At 43.6% G+C, this 20,101-nt stretch overlaps 1 protein-coding gene across 8 annotated transcripts in view; it reads right to left on the bottom strand.

Moving 5' to 3' along the window:
* Positions 1-5,390, bottom strand: part of FAT3 (FAT atypical cadherin 3) — a 687,971-nt gene extending 682,581 nt beyond the window's left edge. For 5 of the 8 annotated variants that reach the window (XM_015435598.4, XM_015435601.4, XM_015435600.4 and 2 more), the window contains exon 1: positions 5,023-5,390. The gene's annotated coding sequence lies outside the window, so the exon portion shown is untranslated. The remainder of the gene's footprint in view (positions 1-5,022) is intronic. The other 3 variants (XM_065528846.2, XM_074015065.1, XM_065528848.2) reach the window with 2 other exon arrangements.
* Between the last annotated feature and the right edge of the window lie 14,711 nt (positions 5,391-20,101).

Here is a 20,101-nt window from a genome sequence, read left to right as displayed (position 1 = left end):
TGAAACAACTTTCCTTTGTTAAAGAGTCTATAATTCACAGTTTTGGAACCCCAGAAGGGGAGAAAGTTGAAATACTAACATCTGCTCAAGGACTCCTCTTAGGGTCCCCTGTATGACTTTTTCGCCCAGGGTAGGCAACACCTTCAATAATGCATTGTTCAAGGAAGGACAATCCCGTGGCCCTCCTCACAACTCCTCCAGGTTCTCTACATTCATGTATATCTAGCTGGTAAAGGAAGTAATATTTTGTTTATGTGAAGAGTTTGATTCCTAAAGTTCTGAAAGCTGTTTTCTATTTTCTATCACCATGCCAGTAAATCCATTCTCAAATTTTCATCCCTTCCACTTAGCAGAAGAAAAAAAAAAAAAAGAAAGAAAATCTAAGTCCTAGAATATGCTAAAATTAAGACTAACCTGAAAATGCCGTTCCAATTCAGAATTGCTAGAATGGGTCATTTGTCACTATTACATGTAACTGATAGCCGATTTTGGTAGACCAGAAACTGGCTTGAACCCGCTAGACAAGTGTCAAATATGTTCTCAATAAATTCAATCTGTGTCATTAAGCTGAATTTTTTTTTCAAGGAAAGGCAGCCTTTCCTGAAAATTATTCTTAGAAATTTGGAGAAAGGAGGTAATGTAAAAAAAAAAATAAAAATAATAAAAATAAATAAAAAAAAGAAAACAAGGAAAGGAATAAAGCTTATTAAAGGAGTAGATACCCTGCAATTGACAGAAAACCCAATAAGTTTGAGAAGCCTATAGAATTAAATTGACACACACAGAAGAGGTATTTACTCTCCGAGTCTTCTCAAAGAAAGTTGTCACACTGTGGTGATCCTCAAGAGGTCAGGATATATTAAAAAAACAAAGATCCACTCCTTACAATTTGGGTAGAAAGATGCTGACAATGACATATTCAACAATTAGAGATCGAAAAAGCATTGCAGAAAATTTCACCAATAAGTAAAACTGCATACGTAGGAGTTGTGCTTTCTTTAACATTTTTAAGACCATGCATATCTGTAGAAATCAGAGGCTCTTGCTAACTGTAGGAAGGAACTGGGCAGAACACAAATCCTTCACTCTAAGTCTGTCAGATCCCTTTCTTTTAAATTTCCATTCCAATTCTAATGTTTGCCACAATCAGCAAAGAAGTGGTTCATCAATAGTCCTTCTTCAGCAATCAAAGGAAATCAATTCAAATGGACAGGCCCACCTGCTCCCATCAGATGATCCCTACTCAAGCCTCCTGCAGAAGAAGAAGAAAAAAAAAACAACCAAAACCAAAACACCTGGGGATGACCCCACAATGGAAAAAAAAAAAAAATCAAATACCCTCATTACTATCCTTTTCCTTCTTGCCCTAGAGGAAAAAGCCAACCCACCAGGCAACTGGGCAGATGTGGGCTATGAAGGAATGCCATACCCAAACTCCACAACTGGTAAAATAAAGCCACAATGGTCTTTTTTGCTTTGTGAGCTATTAATATAGCATAACAACACAACAGCCACCAGGAGCACTCCTCAGACCTGCTGGTAATGACTCAATACCCTCTCCTGCCTGGTAATTGCCTCCTTCTTTCTGTTTGACATAATTCATCAGCCAGATTAGCGCAGGTCATTCAGGATCGTACGAAGAAAGCAGGGATGATAACATAACCTGACACATCAAAATGTTCTTCTGCGAGCAGCCTGAAGAGCCATAGCTTTACAAAAGCTGTGGGCTAGCAAAATAACCATATAGCATACAGGTCAGTGGGTATCCACTGTTTATTGCTACTCATTTCATTTTTGAGTAGCTCAGCATAACTGTAATTGCTAGTTAACAGACAGACTGGGTCCTATTAAAAAAATCCCCAAAATGACTCCGCCAGGGACCAGAATAAATAAAATTTGAAAGAAAAATTTCTAAAAGGCTTGAGAGCCAGTCGCTGGTCAACAAACACTGGCTGTGAAAATCCTGCAGCGACAAGAGATGGAGCCAGCCCAGCAGCTGACTGATTTCTGATCTCTGAGCCAGCTGCCTTTCATGTGGAGTTCTCTGTGTGATTCAGATGATATGAAGACATTATAACTGGACAGTTCTGGGAACTTTCTCATCCCAGTGCACTGTGCACAGAAACTGGCCCCAGCATCACTCATTGTTCAAGTTCCAAAAAGGCAACAACTGAGATTCACGATTGAATATCAACATTCGGTTTAATTCTAAGAGACAACTTTTCTCCTTGTAAAATGTTAAAAACAAAACAAAACAAAACAACAACAACAACAACAAAAACCTTCCCCTACTCCAACCCTATTAAATAAAAAGCACATCAAAGTGCTAAAGTTATTATGTATTTTGTCTTTGTCTCTTGAGCCTTGGTTTCCTTGGCTGTTCCTTATTCTCTCACTGTTCAACTGCTCCAATTTAGGAATAAAGAAAGAAAAAAAAAAGAGGAAGAAGAAGAAGAAAGAAAAAAGCAGAAGCAGTTGGCTTTGTGCAATTTCTAGGATTCTGAAGAATCACAATCTCTCAAATCTCTTCTCTCTTCCATCCCCTCCTCCCTTCCTTTCCTTCTCAGATTCAAATCTCCACGTCACACCAGAACATCATTCAAGCGTTCTGTAAATGTGAAGAGAAGTTCAGTGCCTGCTGGTGGAGAAGAAATCTGGGCTCTGTTTGATCGATACTGAGATGTGGGCACCTCGGTCCTCAATTCCTAGATGGCGGGCTTCCCCTTTCCACCACCTGAATTTGCCGCCTGGATCCGGGCAAAGTCGTCTGCAGTCTTTCTGGCCGCTTCTCTGTCTCTCTGCTTTTATTTTAACTCAGCCTGGGCGCAATCAGAGAATCTAATCCTAGCAACAAAGCCAGGAGCACAAATCCACCGTGATGAACTGGTCGGCCTGCTCCCCCGCCCCTTCCTCCCACTACCCCGGACTCGCCTTTGAAAAGACTAGCGTCAGGGCCAGAAAATTAATATGTCCGAGGCAAAGAGGAGAAAAGCGGCGGAATACAACTGGCCACGAGTGGTTTGGGTTTTGTTGCTGTTTATGTGTATCTTTTAAACATCAAGGCCCCACGCACAGGAACCCCAGCCGCTCAAGCCCCGGGTGGGCCCGTCGCACCTCCACAGGCGCTGCCCAGACAGCTCGCCCCCTCCCCCCGCGCGCCCTCCCTAGTCTGGCTGGGGCCGGGGCGGGTGGGGGGAGGTTCTCGCGGGTTTGTCTGACACTTGTAAATGGAAGTGGGATCCAACTTGGAAAACAAACGCGCCAGAGTCTGGGGGCGGAGAGGAGCGGGAGGAGGGGAGAGGGGGAAAAAGACTTCAATCATTAGCGCGGTCCCAGCGTCCCTCCCTCCCGCCCCGGCTGCTGCAGGTTCCCCCAAACCCGAAGCTGAGTCCCATTGGGCGCGCGGCGGCGGCGGGATGGAGCTGGAGCTCCCGGCCAAGGCGCTAGGAGTCCACCAGATTCCGCGTGCCAGAGCCACCGGCTGCCCACGCTCGGGGTCGCAGGCGCCACTCCCTCCTGGGATCCTCTCCTAGTCTTTCACAGAGACATCGCAGAGTCTCCGCAGCCTCCCTGCCCCCGACGTCCATTCCGGGGACCCCTCTCCACCGCCTGGTTTGAGCCCATTATTCCAGCGAGCTGCAGCCTCAGGATGTCACTGCCAGCACACTCGAACCCCGGGAGCGCCCCTGTTCCTCTCATCCCGGGTAACTCAAGTGGCTCTCTTAGCTTGCAGCCAAACTCCGGCCACCCCTGCATCCTTGCCCCAAGCACCCCCCGCCCCCGCCCCCGCCACCCGCAGCCCACAAGAGGAGAATGGCGGAAAGTGAATAAAAGTTGCTTTCCGCAAAGCCTAATCGTGGTCAATGTTTAACCATCTCGGAAAACACACGCGACAAAAGTCAACGAGAGAGGGGAGGAGGGAATTCAGATCACAGCACAGCTAAAAATATCCGGGCTCGCCATCGCGCAAGCCGGGGGGCCAGATGCACTTTAGCTCAGCGACTCCCACTGGCGGAATCCTCGCGCTCACCGCGCGCCGCGCCAAGATGGTCCAGGCCACCTCTACTGCCTCCCCGCCAGCGCCCCTCAGCCCCCTACCCTTGCCCTGCACACACACTGGCCTGTAGAGGGGATTTACCCCGCACCGCCCGGGAGTGGGGCCAGAGCTCGGAGCTGGTGCCCCTGGCGTTCTCGCCCACAACCCGGAGACAGCTCCTCCACACTCCTGGGACGGTCAGCCCCGCGCTGCTTTCTTTTCAAAGACAAGCAGCCTTCCCACACGCCCGCCAAAAATCATGCACTCTCGCAAAGCATTCCGGTTCCCTCTCCTTGTCAAGACAGCAGGGATAGTCTCTGCCCCCAACCACTCCGTAAAGGATGTCGCTCTCAGTCGAAGAGCTGCCGCCGCCGTTCACTACATTTCACCCTGCCCACAAGCCCCGCAAGCCCGAGTCAGGCGTGGGGAACAGACCCGCAGACTGGTAACCCCTTCCCTTTCCTAGCGAAAGTGGAGGCTGGGCTCCCTGCTCTGCGCCGCGCCTTGCCTTGCCTAGCGATGACCCAACTTGCACCTCCGGGTCCCCTAAGTGCATCATCCATCGGCATCTGAACATCCCCCACTGCGCCCGAGAGGCACCGGCTGACAAGCAGGCTCGCCACCTGAACCTTCTCATCCACCTGCAGCGGCGGCTGGGAGCCGGGGATGCGGCAACCCCCCTCGCAAACCCTCCCCAAATCCTCAGCCCCAAACTTGGCCAACTCTCCGTGTAAACCTCCCGGCTCCCGCCGCAGGGCCAAGTCACCCTCCCCTCCAGTTTGCAGCGGCAGCAACGGTGGCTCGGGACTGCGCGGAGGCTGGAACTTTACAAGGTGAAAAGTTTCCCCCATGCGCTCCGTCGGTTCTCGCCTCCAGAGCCCACCTCGCAGCCCATTTGCACCCAGCAGCTGAGGCTGTGCTCGGGCAGGCGCGCTCCAGCCGGTGCACCAGGCAGCGAAATCATCACGCTACAAATCCCCACGCACCCTTGCCTCCGCCCGCGATCCACGGCTCTACGAGGCGCTTCTCCCGTGGTCTTCCTCACCCAGAGCTCCGCGCTCTTGCTCCGGGCGAGCCGGTCCTCCGGCTGCTGCCGCCGCAGTGCCCACCTCCCGCTAGCCGGGATTGAGGCCGCCGGCAGAAGCGCTCTGCGCTCGGGACGCCGCAGCCGCCGCCGCCGCTGCCGCCGCCGCCGCCGGGGGTTCGCAAGCGGAGGAGGGGAGCCGAGGGGAGGAGAACAGCAGCGGGAGGAGAGGGACGGGGGCGCGAGATCCCAATCCGCAGCCGAGTTCACAGCGCAGCCTGCCGGGAGGAGCGCCGGCTCTCCTGTCTGTTCCGAGCTGCAGCCGCTACTGCTCGCCGCCTGGCTGCTCCAGGCTCCCCATCACAGCCGACGCCGACGCACGGCCAAGCCCCTCTCCCATCTCCCCCTCGCGCTTCTCTCTCGCAGTCTCCTCCTCCCAAACCGCGAGCGAAAAGGGCGAGGGGGAGAGGAGTCTCGGCGTCTGGGATGACTAGCGATCTCGGAGCGTGGCGCAGGGGGAGAGGGGGCGCGCGGGAGGGGGCGGTGGGGGAGGCGCGGCGAGCTGGAGGGCATTCCCGGCGCCAGGCCTGGAAGCTGTACTAATTTTAGAGCTCGAGTCTTCCCTCAGCCCTCTGGGGCTCTAGGATAACACCAACGTGCTTTCCTGCCGCGGAGAGAGCGTGGTGCTTGCTGGCTTGGGAGAGCTTTAGCACACTGCGTTCAGTCTCATCCGCACCACAGCCCCGTGCAGGTAGAGAACGCGTTACTCTCCTGGGACAGAGAGGAAACTGAGGCACATCGAGATTAACATGGTTTATCTAACGTCCCAAGGCTAGTTTGCAGTGTGAAGATTAAACCAGCAAATGCCGTGCCTCTGGACTAAAAATGTGCCTCCCAGTGAGGGCTCCTACGACTTTCCTAAACATTGAGATCCTGGGGTCATCCGATTACCTTGTGGAGGAGGGAACTAGACTAAGCAGCTAACGTGATGCAGTCTCTTCATTCTTGACCTACCCCCAATATGTTTTAAACATTTTTTGCCTTAATGGGGGAGAGGGACTGTGAAGGGGTGGATGATTGATTTGGAGCTTGATGATTGCGACTCCACCCTGTCAGCTCTCCTGGTCACTTCTGCAGCACCCACCCAAGTCCCAGGACCCCCTGACTGCACTCCCTCCATTCCCACACTGCCCCGGTGGAGAGGGGACTCCACTCGTTCCCTGCTCTGTGTATCCTCACACTTTTTCTTTTCCTCCCAGCAGAGAAGCAACCTTAACCCTCCATACTCGCCACCTACACACACACACACACACACACACACACACACACACACACACACACACACACAGTGAGAGAGAGAGAGGAGAGAGAGAGAGAGAGCAACTCACATCTGTCTCTAAGGCAAGCGCAGCTGGCGCATGTCCTCCTATGCTCTCTGTCGGGCACTTTCTCCCCAACTCTGCCATTGGCACCAGGAGAAGAGGGATCCCAGGACTGCAGATCTCTTCCCCAGAGGAAATCGTTACTTTTTTTTGAAACGTGAAATTCTCTTTGGAGAGCGAAGTAGGGCTGCTTCTAGAGGGCTATGTGCTCAATCACTAGAGCAAGCGCTTTAAAAAGCCGATTGAGTTTACCTTTCTGGCCTTCGAGCTCCCAGCCTGGGACCTCTGCCCTGTTCACAGCTACACAAAGGCCTCGCCACGCCCCACGGGTGGAAAGTTCCCCTTGAAAGCCTCCAGCAGCCTCGCTGCCTTGACTGCCACATAAAGCACCCGGCATGCTCTGGTCATTCCGCCCTGAGAGTTTAATGTGAATACTAAGGAACAGTGACAGCTCCTCATACATCAGCTAATTCGGGGGTAATAAGCATGATGTTACCAAGGGCTTCATTGTCACGGAAGGCCAGAAGATAGGTCTGGAGTGAAGGAAACCACTAACAGTAGGGCTAGGAAAACTTACCTGCTCTCCAAACTGTTAGCATCTGATTGATTTTATTCTGATTTTAGTTTTATTCAACAGCTTTCTAAGGCACTAAAAGTTTATTGTCATATAAATATGTCCCTGGCATGGCATTTTCCTTGTGACAGACAGAATGCAGCTAACTTTGCATCAAAGGTTTTAATGAATCAATGCATTTCCCACCTGAGTGCTTCTAGGGATATGCTGAAACGAGTTGGCTCCTGCAACCAGGAACTTTGGGTAGAGTCGGCTGGTGGTGGTTTGGCCACTGGGATGGTCAAGGAAGAAGTGCTGGCAGAGAGGCAAGGCATCTTCTACCTTCTGCCTGGGAAGACTGCCAGGTGAGTGGAGGAGTGGCCACTTCTGCTGCTGGTGTAGCTCTTGGATTTCAGCTTCTCCAAATGTTCTTTAATGCCTCAGAGGTGCCTTACAGATAAGTACAGAAATCTGTCTAAATTTCAGCCTCCCCATCCCTAGGCAGTGCATACATAATAAAGTAAACAGTCTCTACTCCCAGGGCTGACATAAGCCATTATAGCCTATGGGTAAGAGACTTCCTGCAAATATAGTAGAATGGTTTATCTAATGGGACACTCCTCTGGTCATTTCAGATTTGCATAGCATTTACTATTCATTGTGCTAATAATTCTGATTGTATAAGAAGACTGTATTTTTTTTTTTAAAGGGCCGGCCAGACACCGTGGCTCATGCCTGGAATCCTAGCACTTTGGGAGGCCAAGGCTGGATGACCACTTGGGGCCAGGAGTTCAAGACCAGCCTAGGCAACATATCAAGACTCCACCTCCTCAAAAAAATTAAAATTAGGCAAGTGTAGTGTCTACACAGCTATAGACCCAGTGTCTCATGGCTATAGACCCAGCTACTTGGGAGGCTGAAGCAGGAGGATCACTTGAGCCCAGGAGTTTCAAGTTATAGTGAGCTATGATAGCCCCATTACAATCCAGTCTGGCTGATGGATTAAGACTCTTTCTTTAAAAAAAATGTGATATGGGTTGGGAAGGGGTGCTACTGTGTGTCAGTACAGTGGAAGGCACAGAGTTGAAAAAACAGTGAGCTTTATGAGAGTCAAGAATCTGTCTGTCATATTTTACATTTCTATTCCTGCATAAAGCCTGGCACATTCAATAAATATTAGTACATATTCAATAAATATTCAAAGAATTAACAAGTGGTGAAAACTTGAAAATCTTCTATCAGACCCAATGATTATGGTATGTAGGACATTGAAGTCCTCATAGGAAAGGAACTTATAAAACAAAAAATTGCAAATCTATGATAAAATTGTATTACTTGCCATATATCACAGCCTCCATATACCACTTCAAATCATCTGGGCCTTACCTGTTGCTTTAAGCCACTGCAGGAGCAACCAGTTCTAAGTAGTCTCCAACCAGCTTCAGACAGGTACAATCTGAAAGTGCTTTGCTCCAGGTTTCCCTTGCATCTCACCCCCACTCAGGGCTTTTTGGGTGAAGTTACAATGTGAACCAAAACCTAGAAGCATGAGAGATTAAAGAGCCTATGGTGGGAGCCCATGGATAAATACTTCTCTCTCCAACTGCAAGGAAAGGATTCAGAAATGTGTTCCATGGAGCTTCTCAGATGGTCTTTGCTAAACAAAGCAGACATTCTCCCGAAGCAATGGCCAGCTTGATAACACATCCTTGTACTGGCACTCCATCCTTCCCTGGTTCTCCCCATCTGCTCCTCACATGCTTCCTGGGATCACACTTCCCAATAAAATATTTTCAGCACTTCCTTGTATCATGCTCTATTTTCTGGCAATCTTAGGCTAAAACACCTACGACCAATGCTAAATACTTACGTCAAGGAACGGACAAATGATTTTTCAAACTGCCCTATGAAGATTTTACTTTTTCAAATGTGTACCCAAGGTCACCTGTTTTTGGGGACCCATTGTACAACTAGAAGTTTTCTGAGTTAATTTCAACTTAGACTGCAAGGTTTATTAAAAAGTAAGTAATTAAATTATGCTAATTTGGAATTTACATATATGTAATTAAAACTCAAAACAGTAACTACAGGAATTTTTTTAGAACTTAGACCAAAATGATCTTGTTACGGAGGAATATTTTATCACTGACATTTTTTAGAATTGTAGCTACAAAGTAATACTAAAAAAACAGACTGATTTTCTTTTTAAATTCTCTACAGATAGTGCTCCCACCCACCCCTTTGCCTGCTTGCTGTGCAGACCTCTTCTATTAGCCCACCCGTGGTACACCACTAATTGTACTTGCAGGTGGCCTTCTTTGCCACTCAACTATCCTAAGGCTGATCAATTTCAATTCCTCTTATTTTGGAACAGCAACTAAACTAAACTTGGACACACTGAATTACTCTATTTTCAGCAAGCAAATTGTCCTACTAACTGTCTTTATCCTTTGGGAAACTCCTTCTATGCCCCTGTTTTGGCTATTGCTCTTTCTTCTCTTTGGTGCACAGATAATAATAAACATAATGTCAGAGACTCATTTTTAACACATCTGTAATTCTATGTTCTTTAGGCCTCTCCTTTTTCTCTTTCTTACTCATTTGTTCATTCACTCACCCATTCATCCATTCAAAAATTATTTTTGAGCAGCTGTGTACTTGGCTCTCTGCTAAGTGCTGGGGATATAATGATTAGCAAAAAGTGATGAGATATCTACCCTCATAGATCTTTGGGCCAGTGGAGAAGTCATTAATGGAATGATCAAACAAAGAAAAGCAAAAGTGAGAAGGGTTACAAATGGATGATTCAAGTGGTTTAGTTAGTACCACTGCCATTCCAGTGAGGGGGAATTTTTATTCCTCTCTTTACTTTATTTACAAGGTAAAGTTCTACAAGAACCATGACTAATGAGCATAAAGGACATATAGTGTTACACCTGTTATATGTTTTGACATAATGTTGTAAATAAGGGCAAATGTTATCAGGTACCAAGGTATGAATAGTACCAGGATCCCTCTTCATCACCTTTAGCAAAACTTTCATCCACGTTCTTGGCCTCTAATTAAACCTGCTTTTCTTCAAGTGTATTGAGGATGGAATATTAGAGTTTTCCATTCAAAACCTCTGTTTTAATCTTACATGTAATTTATTAGTTTTTATTGGTGTACCTATATTTTACTATAATAGATAAGTTATATTATGAATGAAATATGCTTATATGGACTAGTGTACTTTGATTTCCATTTATAACATATTTCTGGGGCAAAAGCATCCCAAGTTTAAAACAAGCGGCTTGCAGACTTTTGAAACATGACTTGTTTACAAATGAAGATGTTTCTTTACCAATCAAAGGGAAAGTTGTAATCTAAAAGTGAGGTAATAATTTATTATAGGTGTATTAGTCCATTTTCACATTGCTATAGGGAACTGACTGAGACTGGGCAATTTATAAAGGAAAGAGGCTTAATTGACTCATGGTTCTGCATGGCTGGGAAGGCCTCAGGAAACTTATAATCGTGGCAGAAGGCAAGGGGAAGCAAGGCGTGTTCTTCATAAGGCAGCAGGAGGGAGAATAAATGCAGAAGGAACTGCCAAACACTTGAAAAACTGTCAGATCTCCTGAGAACTCATTATCACGAGAACAGCATGGGGGAAACTGCCCCCATGATCCAATTACCACCACTTCATCTCTCCCTTGACATGTGGGGATTATAGGGATTATAAATCAGATAAGATTTGGGTGGGGACACAAAACCACTAACCATATCAATAGGTACCATAAAGTCTTAGAGTTAGAAAGGAAGATAAAGCTTATCTATCTATTTCACTGCCTTTTGATTTGCCTACATCACAGCTGCTATTTCTTTTCTCTAGTTACTTCTCTAGTCCACCTCCAAAAATAATCTAGGCATAGAATGAAAACTTTTGTCTACTTGCTAAAAGGAAAAAAATACACAATCTTCTTCCTCATTGGTTGACTAAAGAAGAAAAGAAAAACTAGAAAGAAATACATCTCAACTAAGGAGTCCCAAAACCAAAGAGAAGGAAAAAAGCCTTACCACAATGTGGGTGAGTAAATTATAGCAATTTGTTTTTTATCTGATCTTAATTAAAGCAGTGAAGTACTATTAAGAATAAATGTTGGCATATTGCCTCAAATTAAGGAACATCGACATCCTTTTCATTTTGAATTCGTGAAAAGGGCTATTTACTCTTATTTTTGAATACTTTGGCTAAACAAGTTAATACTCATTTCTTTTCACCAGGGCAAATGTTAGCCATGAATGTCAATGTAATTTTTCAAAAGTGAACTACATCAAACTATTTGCATAACAAAAAATCACTGCAGAACAAGTACCTTGCTGTCTGCAGTTGTGTTGTCAAAAAGAAACTGCAAGAACATCTATTTTCTTTCCTTTCTTTTTTCTTTCTTTCTTTTCTTTTCCTTTTTTTTGGACACAGAGTCTCCCGGCTCCTTTTTGTATTTTTAGTAGAGGTGGGGTTTTTCCACATTGGCTAAGCTGATCTGGAACTTCTGACCTCAGTTGATCTGCCCACCTTGGCCTCCCAAAGTGTGAGATTACAGGTGTGAGTCACTGCACCTGGCCCTCATTGTCTACGTTCAAAGCTGATAACTTTGTTCACCTGTAAATAATTAGTTACCAAATATGGTTGATTTTCAGTAAAGTGAAACAACTACTGATTATGAGGAAGTAGCGGGTTCAAGGAGTTGATAATAGGATTCAGTTTTTTTCCCCTTCAAAATTTGCTTTTCTAAATTTCAGTCAAACTCTTCAACCATACTACCTTTATTTTCAGTTCTTTGCTACCCTGCCGGGCCTAGGAAATTTTCTGGTGACTGCCAGTCTGGGTCTAGTTTCCGTGTTCTCATTGGCAATTGGTCTTTACCTCTGTGATATCACTTCTCACACAGCCTCATCCTCATCTTGTTTTCGTGTCTCCAGCGACTAGAATCTTTTATCTCTGTGTTACCGAGGTGAGCTTCACATGGTGAGTGCTCAACAAAATGTTTGCTTGTTGAATGAATAAATATTAACCAATCTTGTATATTTGGGTTTTCAAGAGATCAGAGACAGTGAGGTTGTCATACGTCCACACTGTCTTACATTTCTCTAGAGGGAAGCCTAAGTCAGTGATTCTCAAAATGTAGTGCCTGGACCAGCAACATCTGCATCAATTAGAACTTGTTAGAAATCTGCAAAATTAGAACTTGTTAGAAATGCAAATTCCCAGGCCCCAGGCTTAGTGATGCAGACATTCTGGGGGTGCAGCCCAGCAGTTTGCATTTCAACAAGATCTCCTGGTGATTCTGATACATGCTCAAATTTGAGAACCACTAACCTAGATCTTCCCACGCCTAACATGCACACACTGCTCACAGTTGAGTGTAAACCCAGGTGGACCCTGTTCCATGTCTTCAAAAATGGAAGTATGATACTTCTTTAACCCAACTTTTAAATCTATGCAAAGAAAGTCGTTAACCTAATTTGGCAAAAACTCCAAATTATCCTCATTGCTCCCTGATGGTGAGGTGTTTGGGTTTGAATTGCCAAATAATTGCTTCAATTAGCCAATTCATTTTGCTTAGGTAGGCACAGCTGGAGGTAATAGCATCCACTGTCTCCTAAAGGTGTTCCAGCCTCTTCCCCTCAGGTTGAAGCCAACTACAGACCTGCTGAGGAGGGGGAATTAACCACTTGGCGAGAGAACAGAGCCAGTATCCTCACCTATTTGGCCACGTTAACAGTTTTCTTTCTTTTACATCCTGGTTCTTTTGATTTTATGCTACTAAGGTCTGGCCTGTGATTCAAAGAGGGAAGTGCTTCCCCATATAGTCAAGCACACTTGGGGAGCATCTCCCCATAGTTGGAATCATAATAGAAGAAGGGAAGTAACTGGAGGAAGTTCTGCTGTCTATTGTCTCAGCTGCTTTGATTTTCCTGTTAAGTAACATTGTGCATGGATGTGAACTGGAATTAAAGTTTGTGCACCTTTTGAATGTTATTGCCATCATAGTTACAGGGACACACTTTATTTTTGAAACCCTGGGATGAGAATTTTGAGGCAAGTAATTACAAGCAATCCTTGTTGATGTTAAGAAATAATCAGATTACTTACAAGGATTATGCACCTTGAAAAATAAAATAATGCTTCAGGAGCTACTGACATAGAAAGCATTTTCATTTTCTTCAAGTTGCACCTAAAAGCAGTAACTTTTTTTCAGCCATGCTTCAAGTATTACTTTCCATTAAATATTGGAAACGTGGTACCAATAACTTTTTGTTTGCCTATAAGACAAAATTGACTCACTTGATAGAGTCTTCTATCTTTCAGAGTTGGAAGGCTTAGGTGAAGAAATGTCTGAAGAAAATTTCATTTCTCAGCACATATTTCTGAACCTGTTTGGGAGTGACAGTAATGGCATTACAAGGTATTGAAGCGGTGTTCCTGAAGGTAGTAGAGAGGTCAGAGCAGTGTGAAAATTTCCAGCAAATCTGTCAAGCATCCTGCAGCTCTGGAATGTAGCACAGAGTGTTTTCAATAGTGGTCAGAGTCAAGGAAGATGGTCAAGTCCCGATACTGACATTTAGAGATCACACCATCGTTGATGTTTAGTGTTTTTTAGCTGGGACATGTGTCCAGTGGAACATTCTGAGTGGACATGTATATTTTAGCCCATTATGGTTAAAATATTTGAAAGCTATGGAAAATTCAGGAAACATTAGGTTTTAATTACTGTAAATTTACGTGTTACTTATGGCAGAGGAGTTTTAAAAATTGTAATATTCTAATAACCTGGGAATAATCCACTCAATAAGAGCCAGGATAGAAAACAAACCCACTACTTTTATTCATTTCTTAGCCCATTTATTTACTTGTGCAAGCATAAGTGCATCACACAAACACTCCTGAGTGTTTATTATGTTCCAGAAGCAGAGAGCCTAGAGGTCAACATGCCTCAAGGAGCTTTCATTCTTCTCTAGTTGCTTCTACTTACCTCCATTGTACCCTGGAAAACAAGTCAATAGTAATTGTAATTTAGTGTAACACGTATACTTGCTTCCTTTCCAGAGTGGCTATCCATTTCAGAATAAATCTTAGCCCCCAACCTGCTTCTATTGTACAGAGAAAAAGAAACGATTGTTTTTAAGTGAACAACTATTTGAAGAATATTTCCAGAGCAGCTTCTAGGAGCTCAAATCTTTGTCTCTGCTCCACATGGTGTAGAGACTCCAGTCTGGTTTCTCAATAGTTCCCAGGAGATTGTTCCAAATAGTAGGTTTTTGTTTTTGTTTTTGTTTTGTTTTTTTTTTGGAACAACTGAATTATTTCGAGAATAGGAACAGCTGCTGATGGGAGATTGCTCTGTATAAATCATTATCTTACCGTAAAAGGATTCAAAACAGCCCTTTTGAGAATGGACTTAGGCAGCTTTGTATTTATTTATTTTGGTGGTATGTGCCTGTGCAGGAAGGAGATAGCTTCTCTCCTACCTCCACTCTAACATGGTACACATTTTGTCAGATAAATGAGCATTTCCCTTAAAACTTATTGATTTGGAAGGAACGGTAGTGTTTAGTCTGAATGATACTTCCAAGCTAAGAAGTGTATCATTGTGTTTTTTTGCATGAACAAGGGTTAATAAATAATAATCTCCTAATTCTTGCTTTTCACAGTGCCAGTCTCTAATTGACTTGGCATTTTGGGTAGAGCTTGATCATGTCCCTGTTGAAGTCACTGAGAATCTCCATCAGCAATCTTGCAGTAATCTTGCAGCAAAATCTGCCACTCAAAACTTCGTGGCTCTTGAATAGAGCCAGTTTGAAATCTTGGCCAGGATCTTTGAACTCCAGCCCAGCCAGGCTGATGTGACTCTGGATTTATCTCTCAGCAGGATGTCTCCCAGAATTGGCAGTCTCTGTCATTCGACAGAGACACACAAGGATCCTGCCAACAGCAAAGGGCAAGGAGCAAAGAAAGAGGAAAAGGAAGGGACATTTTACAGTATCAAGATATTAGTGTTTGCACTTTTTTTTTTTTTTGCTCTAAACCAATAATTTCTCTCTCTCTCTCTCTCTCTCACACACACACACACACACACACACACACGCACACACAAGTTTAACATATGCCATCTAGCTAGTCTAACCCAAAATGCTTAACTGCATTAATCATTCAACCAATAGCTTTTATATGCTAAATGTAGTGTTTGTCTTTTACAAGTTGATTCTGGCCATGATTACTGCCCTCAGTGTGCTTACACTCTAGTTGTGGAGCCAAGTTTTATACTCCTGATGAAGACCAGTAATTGTGAGAAATATTATCTAATGACCTAAAGAATGGGGCACATAATAAGAGATTTGAAATTTCTGCAAAACGAGAAATTATTACATGCTGGGATAGAAAAGCATCATTGAAGAAGTGCAATGTGGACTGAATTCTAAAGAATAGGAGGGATTCAGATGGATGGGCAGAATGAATCAGTCATCTCAAATGACATGAAAAGGGAAAGAGATAGAGGGCAGATGTGCACAAGACCTACTCAAGGAAGAGCAAGAATATTGCACTCGAGCTTTAGTGCAAACTAGTGATGTAAAGACCGTATTTCATAGGACCTGGAATGCTAGGCCAAGGAGCTTGAATATCATCTTAAGGCAGCTGAGAGACCGCGGGGATTTTCAGTTGAAAAACAAGATAAAGGTAGTGTTCTAGGGGACTTATCATGGTGACATGACCTTTGAAAAGGGAGAAACCTAGAGGTGGGGAAACTGGTAAGAGAAACGAATGCAGGGGATGAGGGCAGGACTTGGGGTTAGATGGATCTGGATTCCAGATTCAGCCCCTCCATTTCTTAGCTTAGGTAAGTCACATAATCCTTCTGAGTTTCAGGTTTGGATGACAATAATATTTATCCTCTTCTGTTGAGAAACTAGGCACTGTTTTAGGCACTGGGGTTATGGAGGTGAGCAAAACAAATAAAGTCCCTTCCCTGAGCTCCAATCCCTGGTGGATATAGGAGAATTGGAAGCTAATTAAATGAGCTAATGTATGTGTGTTCCTGATACATAGTAGATGCTCAATAAATGGTAACTAGAAAGTCTACTGTAGTATTAGTCAGGTAATGAAATAGAAAAATTGCAATATGCTTTTCCAAAGCCCCTAGTTGCCAGAGAACAAGCACAGGTTTACATTTCAGGATGTGGATTCCATCCCATTGGCTCTTTCTTGATGCAACTGCTGTCCTTTTGTTCCAGTTGGCTTGGGCTTCAATAACTTGAACATTTCAATGCCTGCATCACTTAACAATCTTGATGTAAACCCACTGAGTTAGACTTTGGTGATCCAGAACCGTTTCCCTTTCTGAGATGCCTGGGTCGTGGAAGTCTCTGTCACAGGTCTTTCCTCTGTCAGAAGCAAAAAGCCTTTCCTTTCCTCAGTCACTCCCACCATGCCCTGCTTTTCACCTGACAAGATGATGAGAACTTGAATTATCTCCTGAACATCTTGGTGCTCAGTGCTCAGGCCAACTCTGCTAAAACATAACCTATCTCTGAAGGATTTGTTCATGATCTGAGCACTTACTTTTTTCTCACCAGACGGTTGACCAAAGGAACCAATAATGTTTGATATCTTTAATATTCTCCCAAGCAATGCCAAGCAAAGTACTGAAACACATTTTGTCTTTATTATACATTAGCAACTATATGATTTGACTTACAGTCTTCCACCTTTTAGTTATTCAACTATGTTTACTGACTGTCCATTAGTGCAGAAAGTTGCTCTGAGCATTAGGACCAGAGGTCTGAAACTAGCAACTGTGCTTCCCAGTGTTGTACCTCAAAAGAAATATTGCTAGCCTAGAAGACAGAAAAAAAGGGTTCTTCCAGCCCCACCCTGACATGGAATCCTGAACAATGCATTTAAACTCACTGTGAAATTGAAACAATATAACAAACAGCTAATATTTATTAAGTTACTTTATGCTTGGCAATGTACTAAGTGCTTTACATGCATTACCTTATTTTATTCTCTACAGCAACCCAGTAAAGTTCATATTATCATTATTCCTTTTGTTTTATACATAAGCGAGACTTGAAATTCCATCCATTGCCCTACCACAAATACAAAAACCAAAGTTGAAACGACACCTCTCTTAATCCAGAACCTGGGGCCTTAACTTCCATTCCCCAGGATTATAATAAACATCTAACTAGTTAATATATATAAAAATGCACTTTCAGCTTGTAACAAATATAAAGTGCTCCTTTTTTAACTGTAAAAAAAATAAAAGGTTGTATCTGATTCTTGTTTACTTCTTATTCATGCTTGGCGTGAATAAGTGGATGACTGAGCAGTATTTGTTGGACAAGACATTCGTATACTTGTGCTACCTTATCTGCAGCCTTTACTGACATATCTAATTAATATCCATGTCCACTGAACTGCCTAAAGCATTGCTATTTACAGAAGGGGAATTTGATATTATTTATGTGTTTAAATGAAGTGTTCTTACCTCTAAAATTCTGTCCGAAGTTTCTTCACAATTTTGAGTACATACATAGATACAAAAGACTAAACAGTTGTACTTAGCAATTTCTACTCTGTTAAGTGGAGAACCCACCCTACAATACTGTCATAGTGACTGCAGTGGGAAGAGAGCACAAAAATGCCATGGGTGCACTAGAAAATGTTCATTCTGGGGGGGAATAATAAAGAAAGACATCCCAGAGCAGTTGTTACTAGGAGGATTTTGAACGAAAGGAATGGCAGATGTCTGTGACTGTCTTACTAGGATAAGATGCACCAACTCTGCTCTCCTGTAAAAGAAAACTTTTACAGTTTCATTCTCTCTTATCTCTCTTTGTGGCCTAACATTGTCAAAATAACAATGAAATATTTCTTTTAAACATTTATGGTTTTTGTCTCTTTTTTTTTAAATAGCCATAAAGTTGTAGACAAGGCATTGAATCAGACACCTTTTTTGCAGTACATCAGACCCGCCTGTTTCTTTTCCAGCTGCTGCTGTGCACCAGCTCCCATGACTCCACACAGCCCCAGCCTAACAGGGCTTTGCCTCAGGCCAATGGCAAGAGACTCCACCTGGTGTTCATGCATGTGCAACCCAGAAATGCAGGAACACTGGTACTCGGTGGAGTGAATCTTTGTCCAGCAGCAGATGGTTGCCTGTGGATAGTCTCCTTCCGTCTTCCTATGGATCATCTTTTGATTCTGATTATAGAGCTTCCCAGGCAGTCCCATGGCAACCTGCTGGAAAATGCTTTATCGTATTGACTCTCCTTCCTTCCCAGCCTCTCTCCCTTCATCCCCTGCTCCTGCTTCCTTCAACTGTGTTTCTAATCAATTAATAGTGCACATACCCTCTCTCACAGACACTTTCTAGAGGACCCAGGATATGACAAACATTGAGGATAGAAAGTCAACATCTTAGCAACAACTATCCTTAATATGAGGCCTTGATCTTGGACTCATGGATGCCAAACAGGACAAAGAGAAATGTGAAAGTGGACTACCCTAATGCATAAAAATCATGTTTCTGAAGAACATTTAATGAAAACGATCTGGGTTAGTGCTCGTAATATTAAAGATGACTAAAAAGTGGGTCATCTATTTTCTGTGATCTACTTTTATGTAAAATATGTATTTCTCTGTATGCAAGAGTGACAGGAAAGAAAAATGCTAAAATGTTAACTGTTGTTATCTCTGAGTGGTGCTGTTATGGGTCGTTTTTGTATTTCTCTTTATGCCTTTCTGTAATTTTCCCAATTGTCTATGACCATGTTCTACTTTTAAAATTAGAGAAAAAAAGAATAGCTATTAGTAGTGAACCTAAAGAGTCATTTATTCCTTCCTTTAAGTTTTTTCTTCATAAAATATGTGTTTCTGGCCGATGAAGCATAGTGCCATTCAGATCTTCGTCTTTTTCACACATCAGGAGTTGGTATGTTTTCTGTTGCAATTCAATTGCCAACTGAAGCCCAGAGATGGGTTCACACTTCAGGTCTGTGGGAGCTGCCATGGCTGTGAGGCAGAGTGCACATTTACTGGTGGGAGGATGATATTAATGAAATGATGAAGGGGAAGAGCACTGATTGAGTACTGACAGCATAAAGGTGTTGACAGACCACAGAGTTGGACACGGTCTCAGGGTCTAGATTTAATCCACATTTCTAGGAGGCATCCTGACAGCCTTTGGCATCACTGTCAATTGGTGATGATTGATATGGAGAAACAGGCAGAGAGGCTTTTCTGGTATCCTTTAGCACCGCAATTACTTTACATACGGCTGAATTAGGTGGATGCCCCTAATTGCCTAAGGACAGTGGGAAGATTGTGCTGAACCTGAAGGTATAACTGAAATTCCACCACTTTTACCTCATTGTGATGGAGTAAGCAAAACCTACCTAGGTTTGGCAGAGTCCCTCAATGTGTTCCTGGGGATATATTATATTCTACCATTATTAGTCCTTATCATTTTGTCTTGAATATCAACTGTTTCCTTCTTTAACCATAAAATAAAAGAAGGTTAAAAGACAAGGAGTAAAGAAAAGAGAGAATTTTACTTCAAATACTCTACAGGAACAAGCTATTGCCTGCTGTAAAGAGAGTTAAGGACTTATGCAATAGGTAACAAATCTATTTAAATATCTATCTTTGTATCTCATGTTACCTTAGATCTATTTGACTGCAAAGTTCATAGGAAGATAGACCCCAATTCATCACTCCTCTCTATATTTGTTCCCTTTGCCATGTAACTTTATAGTTGCTCCCTCTAAACTTGAGGGCCGTAAGTCTTGCTTTTACTAACTACATATGGGCAGAAGTGATAGCCCTGACTTACTTTCATTTACTCCCCTGTCCTTTTGACACTATCACAAGAACATGCCCCCCACTGGCCCAGTTATCCAAGGAGGATGAGCAATTATTAAAGCTGAGGCTCCTCAGATGAGTGCAGACTAGATTAGATGGGCTTCAGCTGACCCGTAGGTACACAATCAGAAATAATGATTGGTTCTTTCAAGTGGTTATTTCAAGCCACTAAGTTTAGAATGATTAATTGCAGAGC

This window comes from Macaca fascicularis, chromosome 14 (genome assembly GCF_037993035.2).
Source record: "Macaca fascicularis isolate 582-1 chromosome 14, T2T-MFA8v1.1".
Taxonomy (NCBI): domain Eukaryota; kingdom Metazoa; phylum Chordata; class Mammalia; order Primates; family Cercopithecidae; genus Macaca; species Macaca fascicularis.
This window is presented reverse-complemented; position numbering and strand designations above follow the sequence as displayed.